Source organism: Cetorhinus maximus, chromosome 17 (genome assembly GCF_964194155.1).
Source record: "Cetorhinus maximus chromosome 17, sCetMax3.hap1.1, whole genome shotgun sequence".
Classification (NCBI taxonomy): domain Eukaryota; kingdom Metazoa; phylum Chordata; class Chondrichthyes; order Lamniformes; family Cetorhinidae; genus Cetorhinus; species Cetorhinus maximus.
This window is the reverse complement of record NC_135895.1, coordinates 81,983,272-81,998,654: the sequence shown is the minus strand read 5'-3', so window position 1 is coordinate 81,998,654 and position 15,383 is coordinate 81,983,272. Positions and strand designations below refer to the sequence as shown.

The following is a 15,383-nucleotide window of genomic DNA, read 5'->3' as shown; positions in this document are numbered from 1 at the left end:
AAGAGAACCAAAACTGCACACAATACTCCTGGTGCGGTCTAACCAAGCTTCTATGCAATTGAAACAAGACTTCACCACTCCTGTACTCAAATCCTCTTGTGATAAAGGCTAACATTCCATTAGCGTTCCTAATTGGCTGCTGCACCTGCATATTAGCTTTCAGTGACTTATGGACAAGGACACCCAGGTCCCTTTGTACATCTACACTTTCTAATCTCTTATTTAGGAAATATTCTGCACATCTGTTCCTTCTACCAAAGTAGATAACCTCACATTTTTCCACATTATATTCCATCTGCCATGTTCTTGCCCACTCACTAAGCCTGTCCAAATCCCCTGTAGCCGCTTTACATCTTCCTCAAAACACACATTCCCGCATAACTTTGTATCATCCGCGAACTTGGAAATATTACATTTGGTCCCCACATCCAAATCATTGACATATATTGTGAACAGCTGGGGCCGAAGCACTGATCCTTGAGGTACTCCACTAGTCACAGCCTGCCAACGCGAGAATGACCCATTTATTCCTACTCTCTGTTTTCTGCCTGTTAGCCAATCCTTAATCTGTGCCAGTATATTGCCTCCTATCCTATTAGCTTTATTTTGCTAATCAACCTTCTGTGGGGGAATTTATCAAAATCCTTCTGAAAATCCATGTATACTACGTCCATCGACTCTTCTTTTTCAATTTTGTTAGTAACCTCCTCAGAAAGCTCCAACAAGCTCGTCAAACATGATTTCCCATTTGCAAATCCATGCTGACTTTGCCCAATCAGATCATGATTATCCAAGTATCCATTTATCACATCCTTTATTATAGATTGTAGCATTTTCCTTTCTACTGCTGTAAGGCTAACAGATCTGCAGTTCCCTGTGTTCTCTCTCCCTCCCTTCTTAAATAGTGGGGTAACATTTGCTACCTTCCAATCTTCAGGAACTATTCCAGAATCTGATCACCAATGCATCCACTATCTGTACAGCAACCTCTTTCAACACTCTGAGATGCAGAATATCAGGTCCCGGGGACTGATCAACCCTTCAGTCCTATTAATTTCTCCTATACAACCTTATACTAATTTCCTTCAACTCCTCATTCTCTCTAGTCCCTTGGATCTCTAAATCTGTGAGATTTCCTGTTTCTTCCTCAGTGAAGACAGACACAATGGGTGGAATTTTCCGAGCTTGCTGGCTGCAGGCGTGATAGGTGGCGTGCGCAGAAAATATGGTGGGATCCGCTTCACAACGGCGTGAAGGCAGGTCATAATCTTCCGCTCAGCCTGCCGACAGCAGGCCATGTTTCCCGCAATCGGTTGGCGGGGAGCTAATTATAATACCTTAGCATATGATTAAAAGGCTATCCCACCAGGCTCTTGGAACCCCGCCGTATCACCCATCCGCGTTGGCGTGCTTTCCCGCCAACGTGTTTCACAACAGCACGCAGACGACGCGCACTTGGCGGCCTTCACTGTGAGGAAACTGAGGTGAGTGAGCAGCAGCGTTCTCCACAGCTCGCCTGTTGTTTACAGGCCTCAGGGGCGCCAGGGGGCGGGGGAAATTGATGCCTGGCTCTGCAGGCGACAGCTGAGGGGTGGGGAGGTGTCTGGGGGCAAGTACTGGCCAGCCTCGGAGGCGACTGCTGAGGGGGGTGGGGGAGGTGGTTAAATGCTGCCCTGGAGCTGCATCCTGTGCACAGGCGTTCGAGGTGGGGGGCAGGGTAAGCAAGGGAAATGGCCACGCATTAGGGCCACCTGTTTAAACTGACCAAGCCTCTGCAACTAAGACCGATCAGGCGCAGCCACAGTGATATGATTGGGGTCAGGCTCCTAGCCTGCCCGCTCATGCAAGAATCGAGGTGGCACCAAAGGGCCACCAAGCACTCCATACCTTACCCCACTCCGGCACAGACTTTGACTCCGCAACACTTCATTGGACCGCAGAGCAGTTGGACTGCACACATTGTACAATCTCGCCAATGCTGGCCAGTTGCCGCTGGAGGCGCTCACAGCTCCTTGAAATCTCAGCATCCTGGTTTGGACCAGTGTTCCCCATGTTGCAGGTTGACAGGGCAGCCATGCAGCGCACTCATCTCTGGCCATCCGAGGGGTGCCCAGCACTCTCCAGGAAGCATTAAGGTGCGGTCTCACAGGGCCAGGAAAGGTGCTAATTACAGCCATGATAACCACGTCTCTCTCTCTCTCTTTCGTATTGCAGGAGGACCATGTCAGGTTCATGGGTCCTGGTGACCTTGCTGTATCTCTGATGGCCTACAGAGACCGCAGAAGATGGAGGAGAGAGTGACTGAGACATCTGGCCGTGCAAAGGCAGAAGCAGCAACCTCATGAAGAAGGGGCAGCAGGGGCTCCTGCACACACTGCCCAGGAGCAACAGCGAGCAGTGGCTGGTCGGTGCCTAGCGACACCCAGGGTCTATAGACACCGCCTGCCATTCCTGCAGATGACTGAGAACCAGTGTCGCCGACAACTGCGCATGTCTAGGGACCTGGTAGCTCACATCTGCCACTTACTTCAGGACTTGGCACCAAGGGACATGGAGGGCATCCACTGTCAGTAGCTGTGAAAGTGACCATGGCGCTCAATTTCTATGACAATGGCTCCTTTCAGGGCTCCACAGGCGACCTCTGTGAGATTTCACAATCCGCACCCACAAATGCATCCATGAGGTCACGGATGCCATCTTCTTCATGGCACACAACTTTGTGCATTTCGCCTGGGACCGCCAGGATGCAAGAGCCATTGGATTTGCCCTGTCCTTGGGATTCCCACAGGTACAGGGTGCAATTGACTGCACACATGTGGTGCTCAGGTCTCCATTGCTACACTCAATGGACGTCATCAACCCCAAGGGCTTCCATTCACTGAATGTGCAGCTGGTATGCAATCACCAGAAATGTATCCTGCAGGTGTGCACACCTGAGTCGCTCGCAGATCCCTGCAGTCTTCCAGGGTCCATAGAGGCTGCAGGGTTGATTCATTGGGGACAAGGGCTACCCGCAGAGGCCGTGGATGATGAAACCCATGTGGCGGCTTCAGACTGCAGCAGAATGACACTATAATGAGGCTCATGCAGCAGCTCACAACTTGGAGCAGACCTTGGTGGAGCTGAAGATGCAGTTCTGGTGCCTGGACCGATCTGATGGAGCCTTGCAATACAGTCTGCAGAGGGTGTCACACATCGTGTTGTCTGCTACACCCTTTACAACCTGGCGCTGCACCAGGGTGAGGAGCTGGCTGAGGAGGAGATGGAGGAGCGGCATGTCTCTTCTGATGAGGAGGACGCTGACAGGGATGAGGATGAGGGGGTCCTAGGTGGTGACGACGGGGATGAGGCCCTCGCACTGGCTAGACGAGGCAGGCGCACTTGGGAGGCCCTCGTAGCTGCCAGATTTGCGGAGGATGATGATGACGTACAGTGAGGTGTCACCGTAGATCCTCTCAGTTGTGAACCTTTGACTCCAGCCAGGCTTATCTCAGTGCCAAAGCCCTCTGAGAGAATGCTGCTGTCATGGAGATGCAGTGGAGGCCCTAATAGCTGCTCGATCACAGGAGGATGATGACAACATGCAGTGAGGACACTCCATAGATCTTCACATGGCCTCTGAGAATGTCTGACTCCTGTCTGGCTGAGGGCAGCCCGCTTGAGCTCCATGATCGGGGCCATCTCAGAGGCGCAGCCATGAAACTTTAGATGTAGCTGATGCTGTGTCTGCCTTCAGCAACTCACCCCTTCAGGAGCTGGTTTGCAGATGCTGGTGTAATGGGGCCAGCCCCACATTAAAGGTGCCGAGAGCACACACACAGTATGAGAGAACTCTGGTGCCTACCCGCTACGTTCTGGCAGCAATGACCAGCAGTGCTAAGGTGCAGGCATCTGTAATGTTTCCAGGGAGTGTGATGCTGGACCACCACTGTGGTCTGAAGGCCGCACAGAGCACAAGGAAGAGGCTCTGGACTGAGATACCTGCCTTTTATCTTGTGCAGAAAGGTTTCACATCTGAGTGACAAAAGCACTGCTCATCAGAATCAGGAGCCATAGGCAGGGAGATATTCTTGGGAGTTTATTGACAATAGTGAATATTATGTACAAGTGATTAACACCCATTCCCAGGCTGTGCAACTAATTCCCTTGAACTGTCCTAACCCTGCGGCTATGTCTTGGTGCTCCCCAGACATCCACAGCGGAGGTGGAGGCAGCCTGCTGACTGTCATGCCCTGTCTGTGATGACTTTGGAGGGCCCCGGTCTGCTTTCAGGGTCCTGCTGTGTGGCAGTGGCGCCCTCCTCGGCCTGTGAAACGAGCTGCAGAGGTCACAGGAAGAGAGGAATCAGATGGGCTGGTCACTCCCAGAGTCACCTAAGTGGATGGCCCCTGAGCGTGCAGCTGCTGATCCACCTCCCTATGGGTGCCCAAGGGCCCATGGCTGACTCCCTGAGCGGAAGGGGTAGCTGGAGTGAGATCATGCTGCCCAGCACCCCTCTCGCATACACAATGTTGGAGGCCAATTTGGCATCAGCGATGGAGTTAAGCCCACGCAGCAGCGTAGGAGTAACGTCCTGGACCAAGGTCTCCAAGGCGGCCGCCATTCTGCCAGTGCTGACCTCAGTGCATTGCAATGCCGATGCTATCACCTCAGCCTGAAGACAGATGGACTCCCCCATTGTGCCTTGCAATTTGAGGAGTGCGGCGGTCATCCCGTCCTGATGTTCCCAAACTTGCCTTTGCAGCTTCAGCAGCTGTACCATGACCTAGTCCAGAGGCTCGTTATCTGACTCGGACTGAGCAACGTTCTGGCCTCCAGCAGTCCTCGGAGTGCCGGGGACCTGCCTCTGCATGCTGTGGATCAGAAACTGCGATGCGCTCACCAGATTACGGTCCCGAGGCTGCTCTAAAGCTAGGCCCCACCAAGGCGTATGTCTCTGCGCTGGTGGAGTGTGTGGGTGAGCGCTGTGACGAGACTTCAGGGAGGGTACCTTCAGATTCCTTTTCAGAGATTTCTTCGGAGCTTGTTTGGAGGCTCTGGGTCATGGACTCTGTCTGTTGCTTTCCAGATGTGCCTGCGAAAGCAAGGGGAGATAATTAGTGCATGACAGTGGCCCGTGAAAGAGGACATATCAATCACGGCATGGTTATCTGATGGATGTTGCATTGCTGGATCCTCACTTGGTAGAGCAGCGCCGACCTCACCATCAGCACAGGACTGGTCCCAGTCATCGCCGGCCAGCTGGATGGCTCTGTTTTCAAATTCAGTGAGAACTTTGAATTCCAACATCCCTCCACCTGTCTGCGACCTTTCCTTCCCGTTGTGAGCCAGTTTGTCCTGCATGGATAGAGATGGGGAGAATGTATCAGGACGCCTGCTGGGCCAGATGATAAGTATGCCTGGCCTGTGCAGGTGGTGAGTGGTCCCATGGACGGGATGAGAACAATGATGGTGTGTATGAGAGAGTGAATGGTGATGCCCCTTGAATTGGCAGTGAGTGAGGGCCCTGTGGGTGTGTGATGGGTTTGTGAGTGTGTGAGTTGGGAGTGATGAAAAGGGTGACTTACCCTGGCGGAATGGAGGAGGTCATTCATCCTTTTGCGGCTCTGGGTGGCTGTCCCCCTTTTCAGGGTGTTGGCACTGACCACTGCTGCCTCCGCCTCCCATGCCAAGCTATTGGTGACATTGCTACCCATTCTGTGGCCAGAGCGGGGGTAGAGCACATCCATGGTATCCAGCAGTCACTCGAGGGACCCGTCATTGAAGTGGGGGGCTGCAGTCTTTTTGCCTTTGCAGGCAATATCTCCCAGGCACTGGTGGTGAGCTGGTGGCAATGAGTGCTTTGCTGGCGACTGCCTTTTAAAGATGGCGGGGTGATGGCGAGCGGGCGAATGAGAGCCCACCCACCATGGAATTGGTGTGTTTCATAGGAGTGAATATATAATGAGCTGGGCTCGGTAAGATACAGTGTGAAAACCCGCCATTTTCATCGGCAGGTAGGACTCCATTTTACCCGCCCGCTACCGCACTTAGTGCAATTCTGGGAAAATTCAGCCCAAAGTAATCATTTAGCTTCTCTGCCATTTCCCTGTTCCCCATTATGAATTCTCTGGACTCTGCCTGTAATGCACCCACATTTGTCTTAGCCAAAAGCTCCCTTTTTACATACCAAAAGAAGCTCTTACAGTCTGTTTTTATGCTTTTTGCTAGGTTGCATTCATATTCTATTCTTCCTTTCTTTACCAGTTTCTTGGTCTTCCTTTGCTGTATTCTTCCTTGGTCTTCCTTTGCTGTATTGAAGACAAACTTCTTATTTGATTACTTGCAACCATTTTCTAAAATGTTCGCTATTCAAAGGCTGTTGTCTCGTACCTTCCTCAAGTGGTCAACCTTCATCAGCGCCTACACAGCCAATTCAACTAGAGGCTGTGTCCATCCAAGCCCCATCTTCTTTGTCACCCGATGTCTGGACACATGGATATTAATGTATGTACAGTTCAGTTTTTAACCTTCTCATTTCAAGCACTAATGCATTGGTGTGTTATATTTTTACTGATGTATCTGGAGCTGGGGTACTGCTGCACTCCCCCGAGTTCAGCAGAGATGAGATGAGTACTTCCTGGTCTAGTGGCTCAGTGCCAAAGCAAGTGGTGCATTACTTACTCAACAACTAAAAGAATGTTCATAAACATCTTTCATGTAAAATATGGTCTTAACTATTGGTTCCCAATTTGGTATTATTAAACTATGATTCTGCAAAAAGAGGAGGCCTAAGTTTCCAGGAAACTCTGAAAACCCAGAACTGGGAATTTCTCAACTTGCCCATAATCATGAAATATACAAAGTTTTCCCATTATTATTCATTCTCCCTACATATGGATAACAAAACAGATGCAAAGCTTAAGACATTAATTTAGAGTGTTTGCCAAAAACATTGTATCCTAAGACCCTGTTTGTTTTGGCATTAATGGTCACTTCACTATTCAGACATTAGGCAACAACTTGTGCAAATCCAACACCACGATGAAGGCACTCTTTCTCAACCCAGATTTGCCAAACCGAAGGAAAAAGAAAGGATGGAGCCAGGAATTTCTTCAATCTACTGATACTTAGGGGATTAGTACAACTCAGTCTCTCAAACACAGTCGTGACAGCCACCTATGTCGAGACTGATGTATTGGCCAAGCTCTTTAATGGCAGGAAAGCACCAGAAAACAGAAAGACCCTCTTGTTCAAAATCTGGGAATGCACTGATGTTTTTGAAATACCAACAAACATTGCCCATCAGCTCTGTTCAGCCACTTGTGGGAATTCGGTTTGGTACAGCCATCCTTTTTCACTGTCTACAGCTTTTACATTTAAGAATCCATTCACAGTTATGTTGTCTCAGCAGCTTTAATCTTGTGAAAAGAGAGAGTTTTTTGGTCCAATTCTGCTTAAATATGGGCCAATTCAAAAATAAAACTAATCAGTTCAAAAATGAAAGCCAAGCATTTCAACGACAGGTGACACATTTATTTTGCACATTTCCCCATTATTTTCCATTTCCCCAATAATTTATACTAATGTGTGATTTCACAACATTATGCCAACTGTCCAGCTACTGACCTTGTGATTGCCTAGACAGCAAGAGGTGCCAAATGGCTTTGACAAATGAGCGTTTTTGCATTTGCAATGGAATGCATTGAATACCCCAAAGAGAAAATCTAGCAAAAAGCCCTTTAATTTAGTATGCATTGATTGTATTTTTATTACTTAATTTTCTTGAGCCAAAATTGTGCAACAAAACTTGTACCACAGGGAATCATGACTAGACTGCAGACTGTTATCCAGAATGTACTGGATGAAGGGCCGCAGTGTTATATCTAGGATGCAACATTAGAGCTCAGATTCAGATACTGCACAGAGGATTATATTTGAAGCTAAGCTGTAGAAACTTTTTATGTTCTTAGGGAGAAGTGGCTTTACTTCAAGCTTGATGCAATTCAGACCAAAACTCATTTTTGCATTGTGAAATGCAAACATTGAAATGTAATGAAAAATTCTGGCTCTTCTGCCTCTCAATGACACAATGCCTCTTTTAGTTGAGAGTTTAATTCAGGTCCTGCTGAAAACTCATTTACATTAAAGCTGCCTTACCTCAGAAAGGACAGAGAATTGGCTATATGGGAGCACTCCATAAAAGCCACAGAAATAGACATGCAATGCAGGATAAAAATTCTCTTAAAGGGAGATTAGATTTCCTGATTTATTCATCTGAATCCACCTCTGAATGTGGGTGGTTTAACACTGGCCACCAGCAGTACTTTTTTAAAATAATCAGTTATCAAATCCAAACAGACTGCTATTGAAAGTTGGAAAAGTTTTCACTGGGGAATATATTTGCCAGAAGATTGCACCTATGCTTTTACCTTAGTGTTATCTGGCTATATTTCAGAAACAAATTGCCCTTACACTCCAGACAATTATACCTTTGAATCTAGTGTTGATTAGGTGCCATTTGGGAAAAAAATAATTTTCACATGGAATGTATGCTGGATATTAAGCTTATATGCAAGTTTAAGATAAGTATCATGTTTCACAGTTTCAAAAAGAAAGTAGTTTTATTCCAACTATTGACGTATTGTATGATTGAAGGCATCTTATTTCTTAAACTTGTGTGAAGCCCAAACTCTAACCTAGTTCGTCTGTAGAGAGGTTCGATATTTTCTATCTGTAGAGTTGCGTTTCGTCATTTCAGCAGAAAATCTCTTGGGATCCATACTTTCTTGTTAAAATGTAGTGAAGTGTACAAAAATAGTTGTTACTATCCAATAAGTAAATGATTATTGGTCAGACTGTTTGTAATGTACCATTATATGTGCTGGACTACTTTGTCAATTAACCATTAACAGTGGTATACTGTACACTGGGAAATTATGGGATGCCTACTGCTTTTGCCCATCACTTTCAAAGGCAGAAATTAGCATGTCAGACCAATGCATAAATGTTAAGGCTGCTAGGTCAGATATATTTATAGGTTAAATAATACACAGAAGCCAAAGGACACAAGACCTTTAAAGCAGCACTATATAATTAGAAGTTGTCCACAAGGTGCTAATGTATTTGTTACCAAATAACAGGACTTAGGAATGAATAGTCCCTTGGTAGACTTCAAGAAGAGTTATTGCATATGAATGATGCAAATTCCAGTTCCCCACCAAGTTAGTCAGAACTAAGCTTTAGCAACTTAAACTATGATTTATGCAGTGCAACTTATTTAATGTTACAGCTATTTATTTTCAAGTAAACAACTGTCTGAGTGTTTAACAAGCCTTATACCTTATGAAGTGAGCAACAGAAATAGCATCTTAGTCATCAAGTACAGAAAAGTTCAACATCTGAGAAATTAGATGACGTTGGGAGACCAGAGAGCACAGTTGGGAATCATGTTCTTCACACCTATGTAGAGGAGTTGGACACCATTGCAATGGAAAGTGCTAATGTTCTGAACAACATTTGCTAAAATCTTGAACAGTTCAACTCAACAATTCTTGTATTTCTGGGTTTTGCAGACAGAGGCAAAGCAATGAGCTATGGCTAGGAGCAGAAATTTAAAATACTATAATCAACAATTCTACATTCTGCTTGCTTTGCAACTACTTTGTTATTTCAACAAAGATGACAATGGCAATGCATAAAATTTCAAAATCTCTTCGAGAACAATCATTATTTTTCAGTATTTACTTTGACTTGGGTGTCAGAGTACTTCTACTAAGATTCTTAATTCCTGCTTGCAATCCTTTAAATTTAACAATCTCAAACTTGTGTCTTGTCAGTTGTTATATTTCTTTTGCATGTATGAACTCTCCTATGAACTGCGAGATTGGCCTTGTAATTTTGCACTAACTTCATGCTGCCATGTTAGATTCTGAACAATCAAACTTTTGGTAAGGCGAGACAAACTGACATGGATCTATTTATATTTCCATGGCACGAAACAAAACACACATTTGACAACATTTAGACCCAATAACTCCTCTTGGACAAAATTTGGAGAAAAACCTGCCTTTCATTAGTTATCAGCTTATAAAATTACTTTCTGAGAAATCACACTTCAAAGCTGTGCATTCCTAACTGTTAGTGGCACATTAATTATGGGGAGAAAAAATATCCTGGCTGACTCACATGTAGTTATAGTATTTTCTGTTTTATATCAGGTTTTCAGCAATTGTAGTTTTTTTATTTTTTTTTAATAATTCATTTTTTCTCCTTAGCTGATGGTAAGTATCTCATAAAGGCTTGTGAGCCTCAATTTGGGGATCAATACAAAGTTGGGGCCAATAATGTTCATGGCAATAGAGAGAATTGGGCATGTAGGACTTTGTGAAGCCAGCCAAAATTTAATCAGCTCCCTCCTCATGAAAAATAAATGCAGGGAGCTTAAGTCACCATATGGCTCACTGGTGAGTGGGTGGGAGTTTGGAAAATCTGTTGAGGCAATAGCTGTTAAAGAGCTGCTGCTCTCCCTGAAAGTGGTGAAGATTTATCAACTCGAAGTTGGTCTGTTGCAAAAGAGCCTGTCGTAATGATGCTGATGTGAGAACTTGGTGAATGCTACACAAAAAGTGGGACTAAGTTCCCTATTTACTAATGAGACCTTTTTTTTGGAAAAGGTACAGTAAAGGAGGATAAGACTCTATTGAGAAGGAAGGACATCCTCACACAGAAACAGAAGTTGCATGAATTGAGTTTGCCTGTCAAGTAAATGCATTATCGTGAGCCTTTAGGACTTGGTGGAAAATTGCACCTGTAGGTTTATCAGAAAAGTGGGGATCTTACCAGCCCAGTGTGGACTTAAGCCACCAGTCTTTTGGTTATCAGCTGAATGTATTTGTACAAGGAGGGATGTAGGCTGGCCGCAGCAATAACTGCCTGGGTGCTCTTTCAATTTCAGTCTGGAAGTTTCGCATGTGATTTCAGGCAAAAGCTGCTTATATTTATAACAGCATACTAACACTTGCAAAAACTCAGCCAGCTATCACACTTGCAGGAGATTGCAATAGGCTTCTTTGGGCTACAGCTTATGGAAGGAGTTTGGAAGCATGGTGGCACTGCACAACAAGTACACTTATTCACTGTTATTCAAAAGCACAAAAATATAGTTTGTGCATGAACAGCATGGCTCACAATATATTGTCATATTACCTATATTGGAAGGTAGTCTATCCAGAAACCATTGTAACAAATCTTCCTTTTTGCCTTGCTTGTAGGGGCTTCCAAGATGAGGTTCTTGGACCAGGAGACACTCACAACCTGAGCACTTAACAGCATTTTGTGCCATGCAATTCATAACATGAATGCAAGCACTTCAGTCTTTTAGATAGCAACTTTGAGAAGGAGAAGCACTGATCACCATTGCAGAGTGGAGATGGCATCCATAGCAAAGGAAGGAACAAGCTAGGTGTTTCTCAACTGCATTAGCTAGGGCTTGGTGCCATTGGATATGGGTTATGGAAATGGTTGATGCACAAAAAGGCCTTCAATGATTTATTTTGAGATTGCACTAAACAACTCAAAAATGGTTGTCAGACAATGTACAACCATGCATCTATGATTTCTCAAAAAAATTACATGACAAAATTTTGACAACTATGGTGCACCCTCGGGAATAGGACAAATTCAGGGCAATCTGAAGGTCAGCACCACCCCACCACCTCCCCCAAAGATGGACAGACTGAACCCAGACACATTGTGCTCATGAACATTATGCCTGGAGCAATTGATTGATAGGTTGTGACAATCACCTTGACAGAATCTTAATGGGTTTCCCGCCCCAAACTGGTGCACCATGTTGCACTGCAGCATAAGTCACTGATCATTCACTGATCTACAGCAACTGAACATTACTTAGTAAGCAACTAAAACTCCAAAAACAGAAAAGATAACCCTTATTAATACCTTAACACAACCGATAATCCCATGACATATATATATTAAAAAAAATACATTACAACACGCTCTCCACAGAATTTCAGTCTTTTCAAAAAACAGTCTAAAGTCACTCACAGCTTTCAACATGTTCACTTCTCCCCATTTTGCCAAGTCATAATGTCTAGCGACCATCAAAGGTCTTCTTTTTCGGTTTGAGAATTCCCAAACTGACTTTCAGTAGTAAGGCCCCCACTCTGGTGATTTCATCTCCTGGCTTTGCCAGAGTGAATCTTCCAGTGTCTTTAAATCACTGCAGGTTCTTCTCTTAGACCATGGATAAGTGTTCCCCAGCGTCCTGCCTGGTAGTTAACAGAGAAAACAGCCCTTTCCCTCTGCAAACCGTAGCCACTGCTGCCCTGTCTTGCTCACTCTTTGTTTCTCTCTCCCTTTGTTTCTGTCCAAAGTGTCTGAGAGAAGTCTGCAATAGCAAGAACATCTGCTTTGCCTTTGTTTTCAGGTGTAAATGTGATACGTGCATTTCAATAGCACACGACCTGGGCCCCCATGGTAACCAAGCCACACAGGCTTCTTGTCAATAAAAAGTTAAAGCAGATCACATAATTCTTCATTACTCCAGTTTATTGTGAATTAAAGAGACCGTCCAATACATAAACATCTTATAAAACCATATATTTGTAACAGCCCATTTTGATTGCAAACTGAAACCTCCATTGTGAAATCCATTCTGCTTTGAAGTATTCCTTGCTTGGAAATACAGCTCAGTATCTCCCAAAACCTTTTTTAAAAATCCAGAAAGATACATGCAGTTCTCAGAAATTTTCTATGGAGTAAACAATTTTAAATGGGTCACTCCCACTGAATAGTTCATTTCATGACCTGTCTCTGTCTTATTTATCTGTGTGTAATTCAATACTGATTGTAAAGATGTCTAATGGGGATTAAATGATTGCATAAATGCATATGATTTGTAGGTGCATGCCAGTAATGGAGTCAAATATCGGAAAAAATCCCTCCCAATGACAGTGGAGGTTTCTTTGGAAATACAATGTGTGTAATGTTGATAGAGATTGGTCACATCCAAAATGCCAACCCTTAAACCCTATTTGACACATTCACATTATGCTGATGTCTTAAAACGAATTGGATTTTTAGTCCGATAATTTCCTGTTATGATAACACAGGTGTTTTTACTGGGTTATAATTTGCCTATCCCATGAAAATCTGTCCAATGATTAATATATGAAATCTTACAATTTTGTGTTTGCATTAAATTTCTTGACAAGCTAATGCTTACTTCCAATAGTAGTCATTCTACTGCACTTCATCTGCCATTTTCGTTACAATTGAATTTTCCTATATATTTTTATAGTGCTCAAATTATACTCATTTAACCTTTGCTGAACCTCTCAACTAGTTGATGCTTGGGGCATTGATCTCACCTGATGCTTGTCTTTAGCTGGAGTGGATCAAGTGTTACTGTCCTCCTAACCATGGCTACCAGGACACCATTTATGCTGATCCTGCCTTCCTTCTTCATGCTCTTCCTCATCCTGTGCCCATTTGCCATCTTATCTCCACAGTCAGCCACTGTAAACCTCACTGGTGAAACAATTTAAATTTGAGACTAAAGCAAAATATTGTGGATACTGGAAATCTGATATAAAAATAGTAAACACTGAAAAATATAGGTTATAACTAAAATCTACAGTTAAAGTCTATTACTCAGTGCTGAACTGGGAACCTGGTTCTTAGTTTTTTATCATTTGAAATTCAGGATGGGGGGAAGAATCGGAGATAGGATTAGTAAGGCATTGGGTAAGGATAGATGAAGAGGTAGAAAGGGATAAAGGGTTGGTATCTGGATATTTGGATATTTGGATAGGACAAGGCAACTAGGTTTGTGTTGACTGGGTGGGCTTACAGTTACGGGTAAAAGGATTAGGGTAGGCACAAATGATGGTGAGGGAGTAGGTGACGGGCGCAAAGTACAAGGAGGTAGAAATAATAGCAGAATATGTAGGCGTAATTGTGGGATGCAGGTTAGAGGGGTATTCAGACTAGAGATAAAATACCCAGAAGGAAAAACAGTATAATTTGGGAAATGACTGGTACTCGTCCAAATTGGTCTTGTATATCTAAAACTGAAAGTCCATTTCAGACCAGTACCAGTCATTTCCAAGTTTTACTGGTTTTTCTTTCTGGAAAACTCTCCTTGGGCTGCTAATCAGCCTCGGCAACAGGTTCTTTGTCAAAACCTTTTTCTCCCACTCTTTTTAAACTTCTCATTCATGGTGTTTCTGTTTATAGTCACACTTGTGATGTTGCTTTTTTGTTTTCTTTCACACTTGTGGTGTTTTCTTTGTTTTTTGAACCTCACTTAACTCGAGGCCCCAAGTATGCTATTCCTAGTGTTTATAAAAGTACATATTTATGAAGGGGGACAAAACATGTCCAGGGAATTATAGACCAGTCGGCTTAACATCAATAGTGGGAAAAATAATAGCATCCTTACTAAAGGTGAGAATAGAAGAACATCTAGAAATGAAAACTATAATAACGAATAGCCAGTACAGATTTCAAAAGGGAAAATCTTACTTAACCAACCTTATTGAATTTTTTGAGGAGGTAACACAGAGTAGACAATGGTAATGCAGTAGATGTAATTTATCTGGATTTTCAATAAACTGCCCCACAGTAGACTAATGAATAAGGTCAGAGAATGTGGAGCCGAGGGACAAGTGGCAGAACAGATTGTTAGCTGGCTTCAAGACAGAAAACCGAGCGGACTTAATTGGCCCGCCCATGTAAAATGGTGCCGCACCCCCGATTGGGGGCGCCGATCGGAAGCACGCCTGTGCACACACGCCCTTCAATTTCGCACCCGACGGGGGGGAAATCCTGTCCATAGAGACGCAGGAGAGGGTGCAGAGAGGATTTGCAAGGATGATACCAGACATATTAGGAAAGGATTGACTGGCTCTTGAAAAAATGGCTGAGGGATGACCTAATAGAGGTTTTCAAAATCATGGAAGGGTTTGATAGAGTGGATACAGAAAAAATGTTTCCTCTTTGGGGAGGAGGATAATGGAGGCCATCAATATAAGACAGTGACCAAGAAATCCAATAGGGAATTCAGAAGAAATTTCTTCCGGCAAACAGTGGTAAGATTGTGGAACTCGCTACCACAGGGACTGGTTGATACAAATGGCATACTTACATTTAAGGCGAAACTAGACAAATATATGAGGGAGAATGGAATAGATAGTTACGGTGGTAGATTTAGATGTGAAAAGGTAGGAGGAGGCTTGAGAGGAGCATAAACACTGGCATAGACTGGTTGGGCTGAATGACTTATTTCTGTATATCCCATGGATATATTTTTTTCCATTAGACATCACTATTCCCATGACTATTCATTTCATCTAAATTGTGTTAAATTCTATATCTCA

General features: G+C 44.1%; 1 protein-coding gene across 8 annotated transcripts in view; it reads left to right on the top strand.

Annotated features, from left to right (window-relative positions):
- Positions 1–15,383, top strand: part of ralgps2 (Ral GEF with PH domain and SH3 binding motif 2) — a 674,317-nt gene that overhangs the window by 591,793 nt on the left and 67,141 nt on the right. The window contains exon 23 of one of the 8 annotated variants that reach the window (XR_013579343.1): positions 11,253–11,374. The exons of the other annotated variants lie outside the window; for them this stretch is intronic. The gene's annotated coding sequence lies outside the window, so the exon portion shown is untranslated. Of the gene's footprint in view, positions 1–11,252; positions 11,375–15,383 lie in introns of those variants that run through there. 8 annotated transcript variants of the gene reach the window in all.